The sequence below is a fragment of the Octopus sinensis genome, linkage group LG11 (genome assembly GCF_006345805.1).
Source record: "Octopus sinensis linkage group LG11, ASM634580v1, whole genome shotgun sequence".
NCBI classification, from domain to species: domain Eukaryota; kingdom Metazoa; phylum Mollusca; class Cephalopoda; order Octopoda; family Octopodidae; genus Octopus; species Octopus sinensis.
The window spans coordinates 69,825,848-69,853,457 of record NC_043007.1 but is presented as its reverse complement, the minus strand read 5'-3'; the positions used below and the strand labels follow the sequence as shown (position 1 = coordinate 69,853,457).

The window sequence follows — 27,610 nt, the reverse complement described above, 5'->3', positions numbered from 1 at the left end:
AGTGTCTCTCACATACAAAACCAAGATAGTTCATGTCCTGTGTACTAGCCATAGCTGTTATTTGGGGAAAACTGTTGCCCCAAAAAGCATGCAAATTAGAATCTATGAATTATTACCATAAATGAATGCTAAAAATAATTAAATAATTAAAAAAAAAAGATTTATAAGTAAAAATAAATGATATGCATGGATATTCCAAAATATTTGCTGAGAACTTAAAAGAAATTAAGCATTTCTTTTATTGGGCACAATGTGATTGAATCCTTCCAGTATCATCATTCACCAATTAATGGCTGCTTTCCATGCTGGGCATGGGTTAGATGATTTTACAGGAGCTGGCAAGGCAGAAGACTACACCAGGCTTCAGTATCTGTTTTGGCATGTTTTTTTCCTAACACTAACCATCCCACAGAGTGAACTGAGTGCTTTTTACATGGCACCAGCACAAGCACAAGCAGGGTCACCAAATAACATGCAAGACAAAAACCATTTGAGAGGAGAGTGATCTTGTCCCAAATGATGAAAAGTTAGTGTAACAGAGACAGAAACAGGTATCTTGTTGTAGAGGAGGTACATTGTTATCCGGTGAGAGAGAGAGAATGACTATTATTTGTTTTATTGATTAAACAAATGAAATGATGGCTATTTGAACTCACTGGTGTTCTGACTATTGAACATTTCCGTTTCCATCATCTTCATAATTATATTGTACTTAAGCAGAAGATTACATATTTACAAAGGCAGAGAACTGTTATGTTGAGTTTTTTTTTCCTATAAATTTTTGTGAAGAGTAAAGTGGCTTAAAAAAGTGTATTATCTGATATGAAAGTTGTACAGAAGTCTGGAATTTTGGGGCTGAGAGGTACTATCTAGTGATTATGTAATAGTATTCTGTTTCTGAGATAAAGGCACAACTGACCTTAGAAAACATGTTAACAGCCTTTCTGTCCTTTAAGTTACACTTTCAATTCCAGAGTAGAAATAAGTTCAACGGTGTAGAAAAAGATATTTGATTGGTGAAAAACTATTATTTTTGATATGTGACTGGAGAAAAACTAAGTTTGAAAGCAATGGAAGCCACTCATATTGAATCATTTTATCAGTGTTGTCGGATGAATGTGATTTTCCAAGCATGGTAATGTTGATGTGGTTATATAATTTGAACTTTTGTAGACTGTCTGTAGAGAAAATGAAGTTCCAAAAGGCTGTAGTTACTGAAAGAAAGGATTGAGCCAAGATTTAAGTAGAGTTTGAAGAGGTTGATGGAAAGGCATAAAACTGGGTGCAGTTAGAATTAGATAAGTAATGGGTGTAGTATGTATTTTCAGAAGAACCAAGCAAGAGATAAAATCATTTGTGTGCTAGTAGTTGTTGGGAGTCAGAGAATCTCTTTGTCATTCAGTTAAATTACCTTCTTTAGATAAGTCTAGGATGTTTGTGGTTTGTGTAACTGTCCTCCTACACTGTTAAGTATGGTGTGAGTCACACTTGTTGAAAGCTAACAACTATTCAGTATTATATTTTCATTGTTATATTTGGGGATTGTCATTTTTGCCAATTAACCGCCAGTTTTGAAAATGTCCTGGTTTTGTAGTCACCATTAGAGATTATCAAATATTATGAACCTCAGCAGGTGTGATTTGATAGTTTTTTTTCAGCTGTGTATAGGAGTGAGTGGTGCACTACATGTCTGTTTCCTTTACTCTTTTACTTGTTTCAGTCATTTTGACTGTGGCCATGCTGGAGTACCGCCTTTAGTCGAGCAAATCGACCCTGGGACTTATTCTTTGTAAGCCCAGTACTTATTCTATCAGTCTCTTTTGCCGAATCGCTAAGTGACAGGGACATAAGCACACCAGTATCGGTTGTCAAGCAATGCTAGAGGGACAAACACAGACACACAAACATACACACATATATATAAACATATATATGACGGGCTTCTTTCAGTTTCCGTCTACCAAATCCACTCACAAGGCTTTGGTCGGCCCGAGGCTATAGCAGAAGACACTTGCCCAAGATGCCACGCAGTGAGATTGAACCCGGAACCATGTGGTTGGTTAGCAAGTTACTTACCACACAGCCACTTCTGCGCTTATATAGCTATTGTCTTTGTTGAGGACTGGGTTGCCATATCCTCATTGGGATTTGTTTATGGAGACCTAGTTGACAAATTTAGGTTTACGTTGACCTGTGTATGGAAGTTTAAAGGGTACTATAATCAGTGTGTGTGTGTGTGTGTGTGTGCGTGTTTAAAAGTATCAGTGACTAGGTCATTGCTGCAGAGAAGACAAAGAACTAGCATATAACTGAACCTTGAGGTACATTAATTAGCTAGAAAGGGTAATTAGAGATAATTTTCATACTGTTGATGATAGTGCTGCTGAGGAGGACATATAGTGATTGATGAAATCTTCACAATATAACTAGTATTAATTTATTAACCTCACTTAATTAGTTGTATTTAAACTACTAAACCTTGTGGTACCAAACATAACTGGTACCATAACTACAACCTTAATTGTCTATCACTTTCACTAAACAAATAATATTGATATTTGTGAATTTACTTTCTTACAAAGGCAACAGAAAAATATTACAATATAGTATTGTTCAACGTTATACTAAGAAAGAAATCTGATGCACATTGCAATACACGTTGTAAAACCTGGTAATGTATGGTTTTGCAATTAGTAGCACAATGTAGTTGTCCGTTCTTATTCATTTGGTATTTGCTTTTCTGCTTACTATACTTTATATACAAAACGGTAATAAGATTTAGAGTTAGTATTTGATAAGGTTTCTGTACAAGCTATACAAAAACGTCCACAAACCATGGAACATGTTCTCATGCTAATGTAATCATTATAATAGATATCAATGAAGTATTATTTGGTAATGAATGCTGCTGAAAATAGAAAACAAATTAGTAATTCAAATTTTTATTATATACATAACCGTATGTATACATAAAGCAAATATCAGAATTTAAATGAATAATCATTTTAATGGCCACTTTTCCATGAGTGCAAGGGTCAGATGGAATTTTCGGTAAGGCAGATTTTCCATGGCTCATTTCAGCTTCTTGTCACTAACCCTTTACTTGTTATATTTCCCTACTAGCAGATATAACCTGATGTTACTCAGGATTAAAACAGTATAGTTTGTGTGTGTGTTTATATATATGTATATATATATATATATATATATTACAGTTATGTTGAAACAGGTGATACTGGAAAGTGCAGCAATAATAACAATGTTTGTGGAGTAAATTTTAAGGATTTGCATAAATGACAATTTGAGTTTAGCACACCACTTTGGACAGTTATCATTTTTATAAGGAAGCTGAAAGCAGCTCCAGGTGTTGTGAAGAATGAATTTGTACATACTCTCACATACAGTCACATTCATATAGTAAGAGAGACACATACAGACATACATGTCAGCTGTCGTGTGTAGATGTGTTTGCGTGTTTAATAATGTACCTAATGCAGAAACATGCACACGCTTGTACACACACACAAACACATTCATACACGCTCACTTGTACACGCACACTTTACACACTTGTACACGCACACATTACACACTTGTACACGCACACATTACACACTTGTAGACGCACACATTACACACTTGTAGACGCACACATTACACACTTGTACACGCACACATTACACACTTGTACACGCACACATTACACACTTGTACACGCACACATTACACACTTGTACACGCACACATTACACACTTGTACATGCACACATTACACTTGTACATGCACACATTACACACTTTTGCACGCACACATTACACACTTTTGCACGCACACATTACACACTTTTGCACGCACACATTACACACTTTTGCACGCACACATTACACACTTTTGCACGCACACATTACACACTTTTGCACGCACACATTACACACTTTTGCACGCACACATTACACACTTTTGCACGCACACATTACACACTTGTGCACGCACACATTACACACTTGTGCACGCACATGCACACCTTACACTCGTGCACACGCACACATATACACTCATGCACACTTACAGACTCATGCATGCACATGCACACACATGCATGCACCTGCACACACTCGTACATGCACATGTGGTATAAAATGTCTTTTACTATCTCGTACATATCAAAAGCGCAAACATACACACAAAAGTGAATGAATAAAAGTGAAACAATATTATATCATACAAAGAAGTCAATTTGTAGATAGAAATTACAAACCCCATTTCAGCATATAAAGCTCAAGAAGACAATGGCTCAAGTGGAAAAAACTTGAGCCATGCATGAACGCTCAGTGGCATGGTTGAATTCTCATTGGTTCGGCTTATTAGCTGTATCACAATAGTTTTCAATAGAGGGAGAAATGCAAAATAGCATATTTAAATAGATGGAGTGCAAAAAATTTAAAATAAGCGAAATAATGTTGGGAGAATGTACAAATAGCATGAAGATAGATATTTATGCATGCCAAAATTGAAATATACTGAAGTCAATTTTCAGAGAGAGAGAGAGAGAGAGAGAGAGACTTAAAGAGAGGAAGTGTTGCATTAAGAAAAAGAGATAAAGGGAGGAAAGGAGGGAATCGCTTGAAAAATGCAGAAGTCAAGGGGAGAGAATCAGTTGAAAACTGCAGTTTTTAGAGAAAAACCTATGTGAAACCTCTTTTTTCCTGGCCGGTTTCTTGCATTATGTGGGAGCTCTGATCAAAATGTTATTGTGCATGACCATTCTTGGTACATAATTAATGTGTAAAGTTTGGTGAAAATTGGTTGAAAACTGTAGAAATGCATACCTACTACACACACACACACACACACGCAGACATTCTTTGTTTTATACATATAGATGATCAGAAAAGCTTTCATGGAAGATTATGGATGAAGGACACGACATGCATAATGGAGAGACTCCTTTACAACTATTACACAATGTCAAGACAAGGAAATAGCAACACACACGCACACACTTTCAGTTTCCATATACTAAATCCTACCAAAAAGCTTTGGTTGATTTGGTACTCTAGCCGAAGGCAGTTGCTCAAAGTTCTACGCAGTAGGATCAAACCTAGAACCATGTGGCTGGGGGGAACAAAGTTCTCACCTCATGACTACAAACATTACAGTTCAAACAACTAATGAGATAAGTTTAGTTTCCATGGTAAAATTACATCATTTGACATTTACCTGATTTGTTTTGAGTTCAATTCAGAAAAGTAGTATTGTCTGCAACTTCTTTGTGAGTTGATGAAGCTATTAATGGGAATACTTAGTCATCAAGAAAATTTTAATGGAACTTATGTACCAAGTACAGAGGTTTTGTGACAATTCTGTGGAATACTTTCATTCAGTCATTTATTTTGGCACCTTTTCAGTAAGAGATACCTGCTTAATTTCTCATCATTTTCCTGAAGAGATTTACAATTCAGTTTCCTACATTTACTCTGCACAACAGACTAATTTCTTCTTTCATTGAGCTGGCTTCATGACATGCCTTCAATCTGGATTTTCTACACATCCTTCACTATTTTCTTCTAATCATCATTCAAGAATTGACGATTTGTCTGGGAAAGATCCTAATAAGGAGTCCAGTGTTTGTCAGAATTCATTTGTTCAATTCTTTGTTTCTCTGAGATTTTACGTTTGTGATTAAATCTGAATCCTTACCTATTTTCAAACGGGGTAGGTATTCAATCGGCCCAAAACATTTGAATAAATTTCTGAAGAAGGAATTTATTTTTAGCACATGTAAGTCGTCACTTCTCACAGATGACTGAACATGATACATAAATTGTTTCTCATTCTTTTATCTTCAAAGATGAGATTGGACTCTGTTTTGTGAGTCATTTTTTTATTATCCAGCATGTTAGTGATAACTCACTGCCTCAATAAGGTTTATTTGGTTCTTAAGAATGATCTCATCTTGAACTTTTTTCCTATCAATATGCTCTTATATATATATATTATCATCATTTAATGTCTGTTTTCCATGCAGGCATGAGTTGGACAGTTTGATAAGAACTGAAGAGCTGACCAGGTTCCATGTCTGTTTTGGCATGGTTTCTATGGCTGGAAGGCCTTCCTAATGCCAACCACTTTACAGTGTGTATAGGGTGCTTTTATGTGACACTGGCACAGGTGGTTTTTATATGGCACCAGCACCTGTGAGCCTGCAAGATTAGGAACACTCAGCTGGAGAGATGCAGGGGACATGGCTGTATGCAAGGACAATTACAATTTTACTTAGAATGATGTGCCTTCTCAAGCACAGCAAACTGCCAGGAGTAGCAGTACTCTATCATCCCCACTGTGAGGCTGAATGTCTGAAGATCCTTTCTCACCAATTTGTCCCACATCTTCCTGGGTCCTCCCCTTCCACATATTCCCTCCACAACATTCATATGCATTACATGACCATACCAGTGCAGTCTTCTCTCTTGCACACTACATCTGATGCCTTGTATACCTAGTTTTTCTCTCAAATCACTTACACTCTGTCATATATGCACACTGACATTACCCACCCAGCGGAGCATACTGGTTTTAATTTCTTTCAAGCCTTCACATATCCTCAGTAGTCACAGCCCATGTCTCACTGCCTTGTAGCATAGCTGTTTGCACACAAGCATCATACAACCTGCCTTTCACTCTGAGGGAGAGGCCCTTCGTTACTAACAGAGGTAGTAGCTCTCTGAACTTTGCCCAATGTATTCTTATTCTAGCAACAATGCTTTCGGATTCTACACCACTTCTAAGTTGGTCACCTAAGTAACAGAAACTGTATACTACTTCTAAGGATTCCCACTGACGTAACAGAGCAAACAACCATCCATCAATATTCATATAAATATTTTCAGTTTTTGTTTTCTCTCTATTTACATGTATATATGTGGAGGCGCAATAGCCTAGTGGTTAGGGCAGCGGACTCGCGGTCGTAGTATCGCGGTTTCGATTCCCAGATCGGGTGTTGTGTGCATGTTTAGAGAGTGAAAACACCTAAAAGCTCCACAAGGCTCCGGCAGGGAGTGGTGGCGATCCCTGCTGTACTCTTTTGCCACAACTTTCTCTCACTCTTTCTTCTGTTGGCCTGCTCATTTAGCCAGCGGGGTGGCGTCATTTGAAGGCTAAAACAATGCAAAGCGCATTGTGACCAGCGATGTGTAGCAACATTTGATAGCCTGGTCGGTCATGTGATCACGTGATATGTATATATATTTTGTATATCTAATCCAAGCAGTTTTATTTGTTTATTTACATCTTTATTTCTATATCTACTCACCTGGATTCCTCTTGTAGCCACTCTTAGTCCTCCCATTGACTTAGTCCTCGGTAAAGATTTTGGAGTGCAAGCTCGAATCATTTGATTGTTTTCTATATTGAACAGCTCTGGATCTCACTTGTTGACCACATGCACACGTACTACAAAATCTCTCTCTCCTATAACTGGTGAAGCTAATTTTGGGGGTTCTATTTTAGACACACTGGCACTCAGCAATCTGATTCCTGTCCTCTATCATACAGAATGGCCACAGTGTTGAGACCTGTCCGATCTTTTATGCTGTCGGAGTAGGATATTTTTTTTCTGTCTTTTCATCCTCCTGTCACTGTTCTTTGGAAAATTAGTTTTGTACTGGGTATTGTGTTGGAATGCATGGCCAGAGCTGGTGGGCTTTTGTCATTTTCATATAGTAACAAGTAATTCTTGCTTGCCAACATGTTTGGCAACTTACTGTCTGACAGAGCTTTTTATCTTGTGCTTTTTGTACAAGATGCAAAGCAGCTTTTTTGAAACATTTGAAATTGAATGCCTGAATACTACCTTTCATCTCATTTGTAAACCTCCAGCTTTTGTATCCCTACCAGAAGATCATTCACTAAGGAGTTGTGTAGTTTGAAGCTTGTTGAAAATTTGATGAAATTGCTTTTATGACATTCAGCTTCATCAAGGCAGTTGAGGCCAAGTCTTTACTTTTATCTCCTTTATTGTTGCTGCTCTGAGTGAATCCAAGGCATTTAAAATTGTCCACTTCAAAATTTTGTTCATTCAGCATAATGTTGGTTACTGCATTGTGCTTATGATTATTGATCACCAGATCAATATTGATCATTATTTTCTAACCTGATATTTTTCCCACTCTGAGTTCCTGGAATATTGGAGTAGCCTTACATTCTCTATTGTTAGTGGCATTCTATAGAATGCTGGTGCTTGCAGATATAGTCTATTATTTTACTGTCTTTGTTATTTTACCGAAATTCCTTCTGATCATGTAATTCATCATCTCTGACACTAAACACTTTTCGGTCTTTCTTCTTTGGAGCCATCCTTCTGACCTCTCTTTGTTTATATCGTCCTTGCTAGAATAAATACTACCCTGTAAGAGTCCAAACTGAACCCTATTCAAGAAGTCATAAGCACTGGGTTTCCTCCTCAGACTAAATAATTAAAAAAAATTTTTAAATAAAGCTATTTAAGTTAAATTGATGGAAGTCTTAATAATGCTATTAATTTTTCATTCGCTTTGCTGCTAGATTAACTATTGTACTTTTAGAGAGAGAGAATGTCCTTCCATTGTGGCAGATTCATCACAGATAATTACATAGCTATAAGTATATTACCTGTAATTCCGACTGTTGAATACATTGTATTGTAAATCCATCATCAGTCAATCTGTAAATTTGCCATCTGTAAATTTTCAGATCAAATATATGATCAAACTTTATTTGTATATTGAATAAAATCCATGCTCTGAAAAAAAATATAATGATAGTCTTGGTGTGAAATCAATCCATCAACAATGAATATAATGTAAAATACTTAAGAGGCAGTGCTCCTAATTTAAAATTTTAGTATGATTTTCTTCAGGTTTAAAAGTGTCCCCTTTTTATTTGAATTTACAATTTTTTTTGTTTTTGTTTTTACTTGAATCTGTGCTCATGAAGTTGCAGGGACCATGCGATGCAAGGTAATGAGAATGGCTCTTTAGTACATCTCATGGTTGATACAATAAATATGCGGATTTGAATGGTATATATATTTGTCAGAGGAAAAAAGATACAACTATGTAGAATGATTAAGAGATTTATTGATATTGTGTGTGTGTGTGTGTGTGCATCATGGATACAGAAATAAATTGACAGGCCTTTGTGAGAAGAAAGTTTGTGTGTGTGTTGTGTGCGTTTAAGGATGTTAAGTAGACAGTGAAATAGTCTATAAAGAGAAGTGAGAAGAATGTTCATAGACATAAGTAAGATAAATAATATCAGTTCATAGTCATTTTGTACACAAGAAGTTGTGGCCATGATGTGGAGCTAGTTGCAGGTACATGTTGTATGTGAAGTTGTGACTGTGATGCTGCCGCCTGGGTCACTTGATACAGGAGTTCATGCAGGTTGTATATTCGTTGTTGATCCGTGGTGAGATAATTCACAAACTGAAGTATTGGAACCTGGATGAATTGCTTGCTGAGCTGTGTACATAGAGAGATGATGTTGACAACGTTAAGAAGGACATGAGGTGGCAACAAAGATGGAGGTTGCCGTAATGCTGTTGGATGAAGTTGGTAAGTCTGAGTAGCTGCTCTGGTGTTGTCGGTGGAACTGGCTGTGTCTACATGGTCAGTGGCTTGATCATAAAGGTCAGGAACCAAAGATGTGTATTGAGGAAAAACCTGGATTTTTATAGAAAGTAGTGGGCTCGAAATAGGGTTTGAAAAAAGGTTGTTCATGTGGTGCTATCTGAAGTCTCTGATTGGCTATCTGTGGTCAGTTGACACAACAGAGTAGGAGACAAATTGTGCCAATACCAACCAATCAGAGTAGTGGACACAATGGGATATGAACAGCAGCTGAAGGTCAGTTGGTCCCTGCTACATTCAAATGCACGTATAGAGTCTACGCTACATATAGCCCCTGACCAGGAGACAAAATAAACGATAAAAAGAAAATATATTTGTAGTGAAGATATGAAATTAGAAAGAATGGTTGGTCATTAAAGTAAAATGAAAAATTGGCACTGAACTGTGGAAAGGAATACGTGTTCTAAATCAGGGTTACCAGTTTGTAGCGACCGTGCAATGTGAGGTAACGAGAATAGCTCTTTAGTACATCACACAATAAATATATAAGTGATACAATAAATATATAATTGAATAGCACGTATAAGTGCCAGAGGGGAAAAAGGAGACAGAATCATGTAGAATGATTAAGAGAAGATTTATTGATATAATGTGTGTCTGTGTGCTTCATGTATACAGAATAATAGACAGGCTGTCATGAGAACAAAATGTATGTGTGTGTAAGCATAGATGTATGTATATGTAAAGAACATATAAGAATGGTAATGAAGTAGACAGTGAAAGAGTCTATAGCCATCAAAGTGAGAAGTGCATGACACAAGAATAAGCGTACTAGTTTGTAGTCAATTATACACAGTAGTTGAGATACTGTATCAAGAAGTTGCAGCCATGATGCTGAGCTGGTTACAGGTACATGTCGTACGTGAGGTTGTAGCTGTGATGCTGCTTCCTGGGTCACTTGGTACTGGAGTTCTTGCAGGTTTTATATTCGCTGTTGAACCTTGAAGTAATTCATGAACAGAGAAATGTTGAAACCTGGCTTGCTGAGCTGTGTACATAGAGAGATGATGTTGACAGCATTAAGATGATGGTGGCGACAAAGATGGAGGTTGCCATAATGCTGTTGAACGAAATTGGTAAGTCTCAACGTTGCTGCTGTGGTGTTGTTGCTGGAACTGGCCGTGTCTACATGGTCAGTGGCTTGACCTTAAATAGTCAGGGACCTAAGATTTTATTGAGGAAAAAGCTGAGTTTTTATAGAAAGTAGTAGGCTTGAAATAGGGTTTGAAAAAGGTTATTCACATGATGCTATCTAAAGTCTCTGACTGGCTATCCGTGGTCAGTTGACACAACAGAGTATGAGACAAATTGTGTCAACACCAGAGTAGTGGACACAACAGGATACGAACAGTGGCCAAAGGCTAGTTGGTCCCTGCTACATTCGAATGCACATATAGAGTCTATGCTACAAAGTTAATTGCATTTATGGCCATCTTATTGTTGTTTGTAAATTACAAATTCTATTTCTCATAATTATTTGAAAATTTTGTCTCAATCTTTTTCTCAATTTAGTTAAAACCTTTTTCTCTGTGAAGAAAAGTTACATTAGCTGATGGTAGAATTACCAGGTTTATAAGCTATTTACTTTGCACAATCCAAGATGAATTTATTCTGAAAGTTTTAAAGCAACAGACCAATAATGGAGATAGTAATTTCAATATATTTTAGTCATTATTAAAGGACTAGCTTAAAAGCTTCCCAATAGGGTGGCTTTTAATCTAGTATATAGCTTTTAAGCGACTAACCTCGAATGGGAAGATCTGCAAACAGATCTCTGACTTGTTTTGGAGAATTTGTTGCAGTTGCTTCCTCTCTCTCTCTCTCTCCCTCTCTCTGTCTTCGCCACCACCCTCTCTGTTTCTATCTACTATTACTCTCACCCCATCATGAGTAATAGTAGGAGTGTCATTGAATAGTGAGAGATGGGGTCTAAGTATGACACACAGAAATTAGTTTTCGCATTTATTATATTATATTAGATAGTGAAATTATTGTTACTACTATTGTGGAAGCATTTTTAATCAATCAAGGTATCCATTGGTGGTGGATACCTGTTCAATTTAAATGCAATATAGAATGCTGTACAATCTAAATACAATAGTTTCAAAGGTTGACTGAGTTCATTTGAAGACTCTGGTCTAAAGCTAAATATTTCAGTGACTTTCTTTGGATAATCTCTTGGCTGACAGAAGAATTTAAGCACAGCAATGCGAACTAAAGGAATGCTAGTTGAATTAATCATGTGATACACTTCGTATATTGTTTGAAGTTTTATCCTACTCTACATCTTCTTCAGCAGATGTCTTTTTGCTGTCACAGCCTAAGATTGGATAAAATCATGTGAGTGAAATTTGTTTGGTGGAAACCAAGGTCATTCAATTTAACACCTTCACCTAGTTCTTTTTATATATAATAATGAAATTATTGTATACAGTGCTCAGGTGCACCACAACTTGTCAAAAGTGTGTATAAAGCATATGCAGTAATGTACAAATGTCTGGGAAGTGAACAGTGTATGAGTAGATATATGCTTGCGTGTGTATGGAGGGGAGAAAATCAGGTGTAGTTTTGGCGAATCTCAGGAAGCATGGAAGTTTTGAAGGATGCAATGCTCCGACAACTAACAACTGATGCCAGCAGTTTGTTCCATACTTCAGCAACTCTTAGCGTGAAAAAATGTTTCCGAAAGTCATGGGAGCTGTGCTGTTTTCTGACTTTGTAAACATGTCCACAGGTGTTAGACAGGTGGAATTTGAAAAGGTGCTCAGTTATTAGTAAGATGGTTAATAATTTTATGGGTGTCTGCCAAGTCAGCTGCCAGATGTCGGAGTTTCAATGTATCTGTGCCCAGGGAAGTAAGGCATTCAGAATATGGCAAATGCCTGATGGAGGGTATTCTCTTGGTTGCATGGGCAAGATGGGGATTCTAGACCAGTGAAGCAAATTCCAGGTGAGGCCTCACCATAGCTATATAAAACCTCAGATAGATAGCCTGAGAGCGGCTCACAAAGGACTTGGTAAGTGATGCCAAGACACACTCAGCCTTCTTGGCAATTTTAACAATGTGTTTTGTCCAACGCAAATTGCTGTCGACAATAATGCCCAGGTCATGTTCACAAGACTTTTGAGATTACCGCTTTTAGTAGAGTCCACTCACTTTCAGGCATTTGTGCTAAGTTTCTGCTATCAGGATAACTTGCACTCTGCATCTTGTCAACCTTGGAGACTCTGACAATGTTCTCTGGTGCTGTCATTTTTCCTTTCATTAGCCCCTTAAAATATTTTCTTTTTAGAACTATGTGGACTGTCAACTAGTTTTAAATGTTTTGGTTATGGTCATAACCACAGTACCAATAAACCGCTGTCCATCATTTGACATGTAAGTTCATATTTTTACCTGACCAGTCATCTGTGACAATAACTATCAACTCTTTACTTTCATATGGCTGGATAAAATATAAAATTAGAAAATACTTCGGAGGTATTAATTTCCTGGTTTATGTTTGGACTTAGTAACCCTATTTTAATCTTCTCTTCATTCACAAAGTCGCAGTTTTCATTAGTCATGTCACTATTTCAGTCAATGCACACACAAGTAGCCTGCCTAATCCATTATTTCACTAACTTAACAACCTTCATGGATCAGGGGGAAAAGAGAAAAAAAAAAACTTACAGCTGTCAGTGGCCATTTGTAATTATTTTAGATAACCACAATAACTAAAATACCTGAGACAAAACAACAGCAACGATAACAATTTTATTGTTGTTGGTGTTTAGTAGCAGCAACAACTGGTCTATTAGTAAACGTAGTAGCAATAGTTTCAACAAGGAAAGAAAAATTGACTTTTGACAACAATGGAGTTTTGTTTGCGTGAAACCAGCTTAAATAAAACTGCAGTTGTATTTAACAAGATTTAAATTTGTGAAAAATGAGACTGATGGTGATGGTGGAGATAATACACTGTTTTGTAAAAACTGAGTGGATATAGTGATTATCTATGTAGAGTAAAATTTAATCCAATAGTGTAAACCCGCCCTTCATACATTTAAATAATCAATGAGGCTTGTTTCTTGGATCAAATCTGGATGCCTTGATTATTGAATTATCTACACACCGCTAGAGAAATATAATGTGCCAAATGTTGATGAGCAAGAGGTAAAGTCATGTTTTATCTAATGCTTTTCGTGTTTGTGACCATTTTAGTTCTTTTACATTCTTTAATGTCACATAACTGACTCGACAAGGTGTCATGATTATCAGCAGAAGAAATGATAGCTTATATTCAGACAGTGCCATAGTGAAATGTCTATGGTTGCAACATAACTTGCACTAACACAGTCTTGTTATAAATTGCATATCTTTGATAGCCTTTTTTACTAAAGTACCAAGAGGTAGGGGCAGTTCACTTAAAGTGTATGCTTTAATACTGGTTTCAAATTTTGGCACAAGGTCAGTAATTTGGTACTTATTTTATCAACCCCGAAAGTACGAAAGGCAAAAAATCAACCTTGGTAGAATTTGAACTCAAAACATGAACTGAAATTCTAAGTATTTTGCCTGGCATGCTAACAATTCTGCCAGTTTGTCGCTTAAGTATATGCTTTTAATATTGCAGTTCTGACTTAAAGAGCTTAGAGTAAGTAATGAGAATGAATTAAAATGTATCTTTCCTTAAAAAATTTTGGGTTTTTTTTTCTTAAAGTTACTAGAAATTATTTAGTGCATTGTGACTTCCTCTTATTTTTCTACATCTGATGCCCATAATACATGACAGGAGTACCATCGTATCACATTTTTCATCCCCTAAATATAAAATATTTTCCCTGTTAACTATTTCCCCTCAAACTGTTAGTGAAAACATGACACGAAGATAAAATCCTTATTTTACTTCCTGTTTTGGTGATGAACAGATTGAAGTGCTTAATCATGGTGTTTGATAAGACTTATCAAATCGGCAGAATTATCTTCTAGGTGTATCTTTCTTTGAGAGTATCTCTTTAGTATTAGATTGCTAAGAGGATTTTCTAATCAGTTATTACTAAACTTGATGGAATTTGAAGATATGATGAATAATTAAGCAAAAGTTAATATGTCAGAATGTTTGTATTTTTTTCCGAAATTGGTCATTTTTAGGAAGAAATTTTGATGGCTATAACGCTGGACTGAGATTTTGTATCCAAGTTTCTTGTGGTACATCAATAGTATCTTTTGGTTTCTTCAAAATCTTTACTGATCACATTGTCAGTTCATAATCATTACTTCACTCAGCACTCAGGTGAAGTATACAAGGGCCAAAATGCTTGTGATTCTGAGGTATCTACTGAAGATCAGAATTATTCTAAACAATGCTTTAGTCACCTTCAAGAGAAAATCTTGCAACATATTTAAGATACTTCTGCTTGTGGTTAAACCTCTCTGATGTTTCTTTACTTTTGTCAATTATTGACTTGTTTCATAGTTAGAATTTCAAATTTAAAAATAGCTGCTCAAAGAAAAACCATTCCACCCATGACAGCTTAGAAAGCAGTTGTAGAATAAACAAAATAATAAGTGTAGTGGAAACTGTATTAGGAATTGAGCTAGGAATTGGGTTTTAAGTGTGAGATTAAAACTAATTTTACTTTACAAATGTCCATTGTGAAAGTATACTTTTCTCTCCTTTAACTTCTAACCATAAAGAAACCAGTGCTTTTAAATATTCTGGTTTGAGTTTGTATTTGTTCAGTGTGTGTATGTGAATGACCATCTGTTTGTCAGTATGGGCATCTCTACAAGTCAATGTTTTCCTGCTGTGAAAGTACAATGTTTGTTTGTTTTTGTTTGTTTTTTCCAGTTTCAGCTCTTGAGCTGTGGCCATGCTGGGGCACCGCCATTGTGGTGAAAGAGTACAGCAGGGATCACCACCCCCTGCCGGAGCCTCGTAGAGCTTTTTTAGGTGTTTTCGCTCAATAAACACACACAACGCCCGGTCTGAGAATCGAAACCGCGATCCTGCGACCGCGAGTCCGCTGCCCTAACCACTGGGCCATTGCGCCTCTACTGTGAAAGTACAATGTGGTTAATGTTTTACTTGAATTGTCACAAGTTGATGGTTACAGGAAAAACATGAACAAGGAGCAAATTCAAAAGGGGTGACTTTTTAGGATTGGAAGACTGGATATATCATAGTTAGGGAAGGTGACTATGATGGGACACAATATGGATAAGGAGAGGAGTGGGTTGTGAGTGCCTAAATGAAAATGGCATGGAACCAACCAGTTCCAAGGAACAGAAGCTGTTGTAGTTCCTGTAGAAAAGGTAAGGTAAAGATATATAACATCTGTGAGTCAGAGGTTGGAGTGATGAGCAATTTCATTTCAATCACTCAAGTGTTTTGGATATAGTCTAGTATGTCTATATGTAGCAACAGCTACAACACTGTTTCATGAGGAGGTGGTATTCACTTGAGTTTTGTTGTGGGTTACTTATATAAAGGACGGCAGCTTATGTATTTTCTGACTTTAAAGAGGAGGGTCAGTCTTTGATGTTGGCTTTAGTGTTACACCTCACTGATGAAAAGGTTTAATATTTGTAAAGATCTTGGTCATAATAGCTTGTTCATGTTTAGCAGGTGAGTTAGGATATAATTTTTTTGATATGTCTAATGATATCTTCGTGTCTATGAAGTGTCTTAATATTTGAATAAGTCTAACATTGAGCAAACTGACTTTTTATTCTGTTTGGGACAAAAGATGCTTTAATCTACTCCAACCCATTTCTCACTCCTGACAGACAAGCTACCACACTATTTGTCAGTTAGGCTTCCATATCATTAATTAGTGATCTTTCATTAATTGAAGCTTTAACCTTATTGTTATAACTAGAATTCTTATTTACGTAACAAATTGCACATATAACTGTTAGGTTTTCACATATAAAGCATCTTTAAATACTGCCTTACCTATGCAACATCCTGCGTGTATATATATATAATTTATATTTATATATATCTACCTACCTGAACATTCATGTTTCCCTCTGCCTTTCTCTGGCCATCTGTCTATCATGATAAAAAAAAAATTTAATCTTCATATCTCATTAAAAGATTATCTGGTATAGCTGTTGTAAAGCAAACAGTTTTTTTAGTGCTGCTTCAGCTCTGGAGTGTGTAAGATCATCTTTAAAGGTTTTTGTCACAGGAACATGACCCTCATAAGGTAAGGATATTTTTTTTGTTGAATAATTGTAGTGATTATGTGGTCAGAAATTAGAAGAGCTGTCAGCACTTTTTGTTTTTAAGTTTGAACATTAATCCTAACCTTATCCTGACATGTAATTTAGCCTGTTGTCTGCCTGATTAAACAGACCTATGATCAAAGGTATTCCAGGTATTATCAGCCATTTTATTTTCACATACAGTATATTTACAGCTATGGTCTTTTATTAAAGACAACACAGGGACTCGGAGGGTATTTTCCTATTTCCACAACTACACTATTCTTAAAAGGTAGCAAAAGGACTTCTCCACTAAAATACAGCAGTTACACACACCACACGCAGGTGTGTGTGTGTGTGTGTGAATATGAAATGTATGTGTTTGAATATGCAAGTGTGTGTGTGTACACATGGGTATATATTTGTGTGTGTACACATATATAGATGTGTTTATTGGTGCCTGTATGTGATTGTATGTATATAAATGCATGTAAATGTGTGTGTGCCTCTCTTATGTTTTTAATTATTTGAAGTCTTCTTGTAAAGAAGGAGCTAGTTTCTAACCAAGATGTAAAGCTCCATCATTGGCATCTAGATGACAAAAACAAATTCACATTTTAAACTTGTAAAAAGTCTTGCATATTTTTACTGTTCCACTTACAAATTGTCTGTTACAATTTCAAGCCCATTTACATTTGACAGTTTCGATGGGAATTTTCCACCAAAAATCCTTGTGCTAATGTTTATATATGTATGTTTTTATCAATGGATGGGATGGGGGAATTCTCTGTATTCCAGGATAGTTTTTTTTTTTTTTTCAGATGACATCATACATTCTTTTAGTAACAGTATCATGTTACATAGGGAAATAGTAACTTGATGAAATGTTTGGGCAGCTGTTAAGCATGTGATTGTCGTCTACAGAAATATGACATCAACAGTTTTGGCTGCATCTTGCAGCTCCAAAGTGTTTCACTGTCTCTTTTGATTACTGGGTATTTCATAGCAATCTCCTGTTTTTGGATTGCAAATGCGTAATTTTCAAAGTATGATGTGATGTAGTGGTCGTGAATCCAAAAGAGTCTGCACTTCATGTCACATGTGGGTATCACTTCAAGTGTTTGGGAAACTTACCAATATATAGTCCTTTTGGTATGCTGAGCACTTCACTTCCATGTTGTCTTTTGAGGTATGTTAGTCCATCTGTTTTGAGGTTATATGGGAGGTTGTCTGGAAAAGTGTGCTTCCTGTGGAGTTCACTGCTGACTTGTAGAATATTGTTCTCTTCACTTTTCAGCTTTTTTTTTGTGTGTGTGTGTATGTGTTTGTGCATGCACATTTCCGAACCAGATGATATACTGTGTTTTTTAAGTAACTTCGTAGTATGAAGGTGATGCTTGGTCATGACTAAGCTGGTAATTGGAACATAAAATTTCTCATTAAAATTCCTTGCCAATTTAATTTAGATCACTTTATATAGTTTGTAGCAAAGAAGTGGGGGCAATCTTGGGCAGGTTAGTATCAAAAAGGATAAATATAACTAAATATTATGTTTTAAGTTATTCTTACCTGCGTGTCTATAATTCTCTACAAGCTTCCACTCCCTCCACCCTGGATGACTTGCTCTCCATTAACAAGTAAAATATACAAAATTTACAGTATAGGCATAGGAGAGGCTGTGTGGTAAGTAGCTTGCTTACAAACCACATGGTTCCAGGTTCAGTCCCACTGTGTGGCACCTTGGGCAAAGCCTCAGGCTGACCAAAGCCTTGTGAGTGGATTTGGTAGATGGAAACTGAACGAAGCCCATCGAGTATGTGTGTGTGTGTATATATATATATATATATATATATGTGTGTGTGTATGTTTGTGTGTCTCTGTTTGTCCCCCCAACATCGCTTGACAACCGATGGTGGTGTGTTTACGTCCCTGTAACTTGGTGGTTCGGCAAAAGAGACCAACAGAATAAGTACTAGGCTTACAAAGAATAAGGCCTGGGGTCGATTTGCTCGACTAAAGGCGGTGCTCCAGCATAGGCACAGTCAAATGACTGAAACAAGTAGAAGAGTATCACTGTTTATCTCTTCGTAACATCCATAACTGCTGGACTTGATTTTTGGATGACTCAGAACTATATTTATCTATAATTCAGAAATGCATCAAATTTGAAAACAATGCAACAAAATGTTATCAAATTCAACTTTTTTTTTATCTCAGTATCAACATACCAACAAATTTTTTAGTTGTCATTTAGATAATACTATTTCAAGCGATTTAGGAGATCATATAGATTTCTACTATATCTTCACTTTAGTATTACACCAATCAATTATTTTGATAGGCTCGCAATTTTCATTGTCCTGTAACAGTTTTTTTTCTTTTTTCTTCTTTTTTTTTTGGAATGCAGTGACTGTAAATCTATCATTTTTAGTCATGTATTGTGTGTTTGTTTGAACCATTGTCACTTTTAAAGCTGTTTTATAATTTACCACATAGGATAATGGTCCTTGTGTGTCCTTGTTAATGGTCCTTGTTAAACGTGTGAATGTTTCATTTTATGGAAATGCTTTGATAGAGGTGTTTTTTTTTCTTTTCTTGTAGTATTTTGTTACACGTTTTATTCTGTACCCCATTGCTGCAAAAATTGAAATCAGTCAAGATAGTGAAAGACTGATGAAATTGACTGGTTTACACCGAAAGTAAATGGATGGATGGATGGACTGAGACATCAATAGACTAGTCAGTGTTGAATGTTAAACTTAGTATGAACATATTTAATGCAGTGAGTATTTAAACAAGGTAATTAGAAAATATAATTATGAATAAAAGACAGTATTTGCTTAGTGACTTATGATCTTCTTCTTTGTTTAGCGTCCGCTAGCATGGTTTGGACGGTGCAACTGGGGTCTGGGAAGCCAGAAGGCTGCACCAGGCCCAGTCTGATCTGGCAATGTTTCTGTGGCTGGATGCCTTTCCTAACGCCAACCACTCCGTGAGTGTAATGGGTGCTTTTTACGCGCCACTGGCACAGGTGCCAGTCGAGGCTGGCAAACGTCCACGATCAGATGGTGCTTTTTATGTGCCACCGGCACGGGGGCTAGGCGACTTTTAATTATTTTGGCTAAGCTGTATGATAGCTCTGAATATGTTCCAGTCTTAGCATGGTGAACTTGGTCTTATAGAGATCTAGTTAGACCATATCTGGATTTGTTTGTCGAGGGTGTAAGAATAATTTCTCTCAGCTGCACTATGATAATTTACTGTATGATGGCCGTTTACTTCTGACTGAGGAAGACCATAACTGATCATTGCTCATGCAAAATGCCTGTAATACTCATGCATGAGATTATTACACCAGCAGTCGGCTTCACCTGGGTTCTTGTCTATGGCTTCCATGCTTGCTACAGCACTCCCTAAAAAATTTAGGTCCAGTAAGGCTTGCACTGCACTTCACAAACACTCTCCACTCTGATATGATCCAGAGGCAAACCAGGGCAATATACCCAGTGCCAATCTGGGTTGCAGGCTAGGAATGTGGAAGCACCATGATCTCAAGTGTAAGCAAAAGTTCCCCCAAAATGTTCAGTTCTGTTCAGTTTTATATCAGAATGACTTTCTAGAGATATGCTTTAACAAAACCTAAATTAGGTTCATCTGTTCTTTACTATATCATATATATATATATATATCTATATATATATATATATATATATATATATATATATATATATAGTAGCAACAGAAAAGAGGATTTCGATTATCCCCACATGGTGAGTTGTAATGTATATAAGAAATTAAAAAAGGAAAATACGCACTCTTATATAGTTTTAATATAATTTTTAATATCAAAATTATATTAAAACTATGTAAGTGTGTGGTTTCCTTTTTTAATTTCTTTTGTGTGTATGTGTATATATATATATAATCTATCATTGGTTTAATGTTCACTTTTCCTTGCTGGTATGAGGCTGACAGAATTTCATTGAGGTGTATGGCCTCTCTGTTGCCAACTGTCATATGTTTCCAGGCAAGCTAATATTTCTCCACTACCAGACATCACACAGTGTCAAGAAGACTGTAACACAGCCCACCACAACATACACACACCAATAGAATTCTACCTGTTTCTTTCTGCAAAATCCATTTGCAAGGCTTTGGTTGTCCTGGGACTATAGTGGAAGACACTTGGCCAAGGTGCCATGCAGTGAAATTGAACTTAAAACCGTGTGGCTGTGAAGCAAGCTTCTTACCACACATCTACATACACGCACGTTATAAATAGAACAGATAAGAGAAGTGAGGTAAGAGTTTATTCCACTTGTTTACAGCTGGTTCATAATCTTGTTATATATCATAGTTTGGTATTACATCATCATTTGCACGCAAGCATACACACACATGCACCCATATATACAAGAGTGTTAAAAATATATATTGTGTGTGTATATATATATATACATACATACACACTCACACACACATATATGTCTGTACTGAAGAGGGATAAACATAGAAATGATTCAGGAAAGAAAAGTCTTATCTTGAATATTAATGTTAATTTGGAGAGAAAAATGTGTGTTCTAGTTCTATGCAGGGAGCCAATCTTTCAACTATTCTCATCTCTACAATATTTGGCCTTGTGCCGAGTCAACAAAAATCTGTTTACATATAATTGAACTAAAACTTATTCTTTCGGAGGCAGGGGTAGGGTGTTAATATATATATATATTAAAAATAAATACACTTGGGATATATTTTGCCAGTTTTTTAATGAGTATATTTCATTGTTCTCTTGGAACTTATTTTTACAGAACCAGTTTAGTTTATTTTTAATCCAAGCATTTTATTTGTACAGTACTTAAACAATTCTATAAAACTATTCATTTACTTCCAATTATTGACACAATTTCCTATATTCTTTCTTTCATCAATTATCAGCATTTAATGTCTGTTGTCTATGCTGGCAGGGGTTGGACAGTTTAACCAGGGTTGGCAGGCTGAGGGACTGGACCAGAATCCAGTCTGATTTGGTATGGTTTCTACGACTGGATACCCTTCCTAACACCAACCACTCCAAGAGTGTAATGGGTGCTTTTATGTGTCACTGGCATGAGTGCCAGTTGCATCACACCAGTATCTGCTACAACTAGAATGGGTCTTCCACTCAACCGTGGCATGTTGCCGAAGGTTTTGGCCATTTGTCATTGCCTGTGTAAGGCTCAATGTTCGAAAGTGCTTTTTACATGTCACTGGCGCAAGTGTTAGTTGTGCGACACTGGCACAGGTGATAGTTACGCAGCACTGGCATAGGCCAGATTTTCTCTTGAAAGGTGGTTTTTACATGCCACTGGTATGGATGCCAGTTCCATGACACCAGCATCAGCTATAACTATGATTTCACTTGGCTTCATGGGTCTTCTCAAGCATGGCATATTGTCAAAGGTGTTGGTCACTAGTCATTGCCTCCATGAGGCCCAGTGCTCAAAGATCATGCTGCACCACCTCACCCCATGTCTTCCTGGGTCTATATCTCCCACAGGTTCCCTTCACAGAGGCTGGTACTTCTTTACACAGCTATCCTTGTCCCTATGCATCACATGACCATACCAGCACAGTTGTCTCTCTTGCGCACTACATCTGATCTCCAACTTTTCTCTCAAGACATTTACAGTCTGTTGTACATACACATTGACACTGCAATCCAGCAAAGCATGCTAGCTTCATTTCTTTCAAGCCTATGCATGTCCTCAGCAGTCACAGCCCGTGTTTCACTACTGTGCAGCATAGCTGTTCACACACAGGCATCAAACAGTCTGCTTTTCACTCTGAAGGAGAGGCCCTCTGTTGCCAGCAGAGGTAGGAGCTCTCTGAACTTTGCCCAGCCTATTCTTATTTGTGCAGCTACACTCTGGACATCCAACTTCACTACTTACTTGGTCATCTAGCTAACAGAAGCTATCAACTACCTTTAGCTTACCCTGTGCACCTTCCACACAAAATCTATTTTCCCAGTTAACCTACCCCTGATATTGCTGCATCTCATATGTGTTCATAGCTTGCACCAGGTACATTTTATGGAATTTCTACCTATGCCTTTCCTACAGATCGAGCAGGGCTATCTACCTGAAAGGTTTTGTGATTTGTCACCTTTCCTACTTACTAAGACTTTGGTTTTTGTTAGGTTAACTCTAAGGCCCTTCGATAGTAGACCTGGTTTCCACACCTGAAATTTCTTCTAGTTCTGGTAGTGATTCAGCTATAAAATCAAGATCATCAGTATAGAGGAGCTCCCAGGGGCTGCCCATCTTAAATTCCTCTGTTATTGCCTGCCGGACTATGATGAATAGGAAGGGGTGGAGGATTGATCCTTGGTGAACCCCTACTTGTACCCAGAATTCATCGCTATATTCATTGCCAACCCTCACCTTACTGACTGAATCCTTTGTTAAGCTGAATTTGTGTTACAATAGAAAGGTTGGAATGTCATTAAAATGTTCTTCATTTCAACACTAGCATTTGAGTTCAAATCCTCCCGGGGTGAGCTTTGACTTTCATCTCCATGAAAATGCAATGAGTAACCAGTAATATACCAAAACTTAATTCAATCAAATTTTATTATGAAATTATCCTTTTTACCATTCAAATATATGACATTTATTGAGAGGCAGACTGCCTTGATGAAACATCACTGATCGAAGAAAACTCGGACTAAATCACAAATGATCACATCTTTTTTAGTTTCAACATTTTTATAGGAAAACATCAACTTATTTAAAATCATTGCTGATACGAAAGTGAAAGGGTTAAATGAGAAAACAGTTTCTAATACTGCTGTTAATCTTTTAAAGAACTTGTTGTGGCATTTGTAAACTGTCAGTTGTTATTTTTACAAGTTCCCTGATGGTGACAGTTCAAAATCAAATGTCTACAATAACATGAACAAGATAAAATAGGTCATATTTTTTTAATTGTATAGATGTCTCTCAGATACTGACTTTTCTTGTTGTAGCCTGAAACAACTTATCAGCCCTTTCAGATTTTAATAACTTTTCTTGTCTCTAATTGAAATTATTTTTCTTTTATTGAAAGTTAGTTTCTTTTCTACGAGACTTCTTTATCAGCATGTTTAGTTAACGAAGTATTGAAGTTATTTCGTGGCTGTGTGAAGGCACAGGGATGACAGTATAGTAAGAAGCTTGCTTCCCAACCACATGGTTCTGGGTTCAGTCCCACTGTGTGGCACCTTGGGCAAGTTTCTTCTACTATAGCCTTGGTTCCATTAAAGCCTTGTGAATGGATTTAGTTGGTGGAAACTGAAAGAAGCCTGTTTGTGTGTGTATATGTGTATGTATATGTATATTTTTGTCCCCCCCCCTCTCACATAGACAACCTGTGTTGGTGTGTTTACATCCCTGTAACTTAGCAGTTTGATAAGACTGATAAAATAAGTACCTCACTTAAAAATACTTTCAACTAAAAATCAAATGACTGAAACAAGTAAAATATAACTAGAGTGCCACTTGCACTAACAGTTTAACTTGGATGTTGTCCAATATTTTACTAATTTGATTAAAATAAATTTCATTTGACATATATTTTTTTATTCTTTCTTTATCTGATCACACTGTATTTATTGCTATCTTTTAAAAGATTTGCATGTTTAATGATGTCATTTGATAAAAATCATCAAATTAGTAGAATTACTTACACACTGACGTCTTTCTTATAAATATCATAATTGAATGATAATGATAAATATTATCGTTATCTAGGCAGGCATTTCTTATATGATGAAATGTTAAAATTTCAAAATTAACTTGATAATTATACGTTTTTATGTTTTTGTTGTTGTTTAGGAAATAACATACACATCATCATCATACACCATCCGAGCGTGATCTTTGCCAGAGCAGCCAACTGGCTTCCGTACCTGTGGCACGTAAAAGGGCACCATTTGAGCGGGACCGTTACCAAAGTCGCTTCACTGGCACATGTAAAAAGATTCGAGCGAGGTCATTGCCAGTACCGCCTGACTGGCTCCTGTGCCAGTGGCACATAAAAAGCACCCACTACACTCTTGGAGTGGTTGGCATTAGGAAGGGCATCCAGCTGTAGAAACTCTGCCAGATCAAGACTGGAGCCTGGTGCAGCCATCTGGTTTGCCAGCCCTCAGTCAAAATCGTCCAACCCATGCTAGCATGGAAAGCGGACGTTAAACGATGATGATCATCATCATCATGAAGATACAAAAGTAGTCAGATTTAAGGTGTTGCATTGCTGTGGTCATCACAAAAAGAGGAATACAGTTATAAGGGCAACAGTCTTCGTATAAACTCTATTTTCTGAAGTTTGCCAGTTGACAACAGTCCCCACCTCCCATTTCACAGATGCATGTTTAGCAGTAGGAAGAGTATCTAGCTTTGTGAAGAAGAAATAGGAGGAATGAATGTTTTTACAGGAAACCTCTGTTTGTATGCTAAAGCAATTGAAAATATTTGTACTTCAGAATTCTTTGCCAAATATTTGAATTTTTCTTCTCTCTCTCTCTCTCTCTCTGTCTCTCATATATATATAATCGGGGACATGCTGCCCACTTAGGCAAGATAGGTAGTGCTTACTTTGAATAAAATCGATCAATAGCAACATTTTCTTTTTATGGCAAAATATGTACCTAATTCAATAAAATTATGAAGGTTACTCTGATTACTATGCATGGATTAGGTTGGCATAATTTTTCTGCATTTAATCTCAATATTTAAGCTACGCATAGCACTGCTGTAGTACATGTGCTACGTACATTGCCACAACACCATTTTCTATGTCTGGTACTTATTCTTTCAGTCTTTCTACAAGCCACTAAGTTACTGGGATGTAAACAAACCAATTGCCAGTTGTCACTCAGTTGAAGAAAACACACACGCACATACATATGAGGCTTTTACAGTTTTCATTGATGAAATTTAGCCACAAGGCATTAGTTGACGTAGGGCTATTATATAGACACTTGCCCAAGATGCTGTGCTGTGGGATTGAACCCAAAGCCATTTTGTTGTAAAGTAAGCTTAACAACACAGCCATGTCTGTATATTTATAACTTGCCTGAAGGCCCTGTGTACCCACAGGAGAAACTTAGAGTAGCAAGATACTATTTCAACCAAAATAAAATGTATGTACATATGTGTATGTGTGTGTGTTTATAGGAAGGATCCCATCTATACTAGGAATTCTCAAGGGTTCAAGGTCTCAGCAGAAGCCAATTTTTATTAGACACACCTTAAATGTTCATTTTTAGCTGTGCACCTTGTGTAAAGAAAATCCTGGTAAGTATGCCCACACCTGAGGCAGGATGCTCATGCAGGGACAACTTCATGTCCTTTAATGGCCGATGCTACATGGAGACAGTCATGTATGAGGTAGAAGTACTGTTAAAGGGCTACAATGGGCAGTCAAATGTGTCCTCTCAGGACCAGATTCAACAACCATAAGTCTTCCTTCAGTATCCATAAGACACAGTGTCACAGCTCTGGCTAGACATGTTTGATTGTTAAAGGAAAACATAACAAATTGTAACATCAAATGGAAAATCTTGAAGTGTGAGCCTTATTTTAATAGCAGCAGAAAATGCAGGTTATGTTAAACCATGAAAAGAATTGTTAAAAACTTATCACCTGAACATCTTTCTAAACTGCAGAAATGAGATTTGTAGTCCATGCCCACATGAGAGTAGGTATGTCTTACCTACAGGTGCCATCATTACTATAATCACTAGGTTTTCTACCATCAGTCCTTCCACCATAACATCCTGAGAACCCAGTAAGGTCTGTAATCAAACCATACACACATTGACACTTCTGCATATCTGCCTAAACATAGGGTTAAAGGTTCAGATACCTATTCGGTCCCCTTCAACCCATGCATTTGTACCAATTTCTTACCCAATCATATGTTCACCCACCAAACTCTTGCTGCTTCAATTAACTTGGGTTTTGTACAGGCCAAGGGACATAACTCTTGATAATTCCCTCATTCAATTGTCCCCTGTGACTTTGTTTCCTCTTTTTTTCATAGTATCCACAAACAACAGTCACCACATTTCCCCCATTCCTGCCATTTCTGAAGATCACATATTTAGATAACCACCTTCTACTAAACCAATTGGTAAGATTGGCTGAAATGAATCTATAATACTGTATACTTTGATTAATGTGTTTGTGTCCATCTCTCTCTCTATGTATATGTGTGTGTGTGTGTGTATATATATATATGTGTGTGTGTGTATATATATATATATATATATGTGTGTGTGTGTTATGTCATTAATGTTAGAAGAAATGAATCTGGAGATGGAAGTATCTTTTCTATTGCTTTATTTATCTCCAGAGATATAAAATATTTGATGCATTACAGTTTATTTTGTTTTTGTATGGATGTCTAGTACTGGATAGCCAATCATTGTCTCTGCTTTTAGGGTCAGGTGATTACATCCTTCTCTAGTTGTTTGAGAAATCTCATGTCACTCAAATCATACAACACTGAGAATTTGTTTTAAATCAAAATTTATAGCCAGTACTGATGTCTAAATATCCATGCATGTATGCTCAGTAATACAAAGGCATAGACAGTCCTGCATACACATGATACAATATGTACAATCATACCTAGGCAAGAAATATCTTTGGTTGTGTATATGATTAGGAAACTTGTTGCCAAAGGAGCAAAAAAAAAAAAAAAAAAAGACTAAAGCAT

At 36.7% G+C, this 27,610-nt stretch overlaps 1 protein-coding gene across 11 annotated transcripts in view; it reads left to right on the top strand.

The window, feature by feature from the left end:
- Positions 1–27,610, top strand: part of LOC115217030 (echinoderm microtubule-associated protein-like 2) — a 236,370-nt gene that overhangs the window by 22,166 nt on the left and 186,594 nt on the right. Inside the window, exon 1 of one of the 11 annotated variants that reach the window (XM_036507661.1) lies at positions 16,745–16,866. The exons of the other annotated variants lie outside the window; for them this stretch is intronic. The gene's annotated coding sequence lies outside the window, so the exon portion shown is untranslated. Of the gene's footprint in view, positions 1–16,744; positions 16,867–27,610 lie in introns of those variants that run through there. 11 annotated transcript variants of the gene reach the window in all.